Raw genomic sequence first — 1,069 nt, 5'->3', positions numbered from 1 at the left:
GAGGCTGCGTTCAGCTTGTATGCTCCACATGTCTGGAACAAACTCCCAGAAAATCAGATAGATTAGCTGAAACACTTAGTTTATTTAAATCCAGGCTGAAGACCCACCTGTTCTCAGCTGCATTTACGTAGATTTTATTCAAAAGTTAAAATTCGCCCGTCTCTGTATTCTCTCTTTTGAATTTTAAATGTTTTTAATTTTGAATCACGCTTTTAATTGTTTTTAATAGTTTTCTTTCCCTTTTGCTTATAATGTTTTATGTAAAGCACTTTGAATTGTTCTGTACATGAAAGTGCTATACAAATAAACTTGCCTTGCCTTGCCTTGCCTTGCCTTGCCTTGTATACGTCCATTTTTTCTCCCCTGGAGAAAACTCCACCAGGCGCCCATGCCTAGAACCCTCCCCAGGGGCAGCATGGTGGTAGACCACTTCTTCACAGTAGTATGAATTTAATGTAGAAGACATGTTTAATTGGAATGTACTAAGTTGCATAAACGATCAAAAAGTATTGCTTTTATTAACATCCATTACTGAGGAGATTAGTTATCCTCTGTATTTTTGTATATATCTAGTTTCGACTATAGGACCTTTATGGTCAGAATTAATATGCAAAGCTTAAAGATTAAGAAAAAAAAATCTATATGTTAAAAGTTTAAATATTTTACATGTAAATGAGATGGTTGTCCTCAGTGGAAACAATTGTTTTATGCTACCATAGGTCAATAATAGCACATATATTGGATTTTTTAATTTAATCCTGTCCATGATGGTTAAAAATACATCATGCAGCTTAATTAAAATAGGGCATTTTTATTAGTAGCACATCTTATCTTGCCTTTTTTGTTTAAAGCTTTTGCATAAAGTTCATAATTTGAGTTCAGGTTAACGTCCTTACTCTACTGGTTTATTTCTTAGGTTTCATTTATGCTCTTTTAATGGAGTAAAAACATTTGCAGTGCATCTTATTATCAGAAGCAATTCCCCCTCATGTAGTTTGGTACAGTACGGTGTCTTTGTGTGCCAGATTGTGAATCTAATCAATGCTTTGTGCCAAATGAGACAAATGCA

This window comes from Cyprinodon variegatus, unplaced genomic scaffold (assembly GCF_000732505.1).
Source record: "Cyprinodon variegatus isolate N-32 unplaced genomic scaffold, C_variegatus-1.0 Scaffold123, whole genome shotgun sequence".
Classification (NCBI taxonomy): domain Eukaryota; kingdom Metazoa; phylum Chordata; class Actinopteri; order Cyprinodontiformes; family Cyprinodontidae; genus Cyprinodon; species Cyprinodon variegatus.
The sequence above is the reverse complement of the archived record's forward strand: the minus strand, read 5'-3'. Positions refer to the sequence as shown.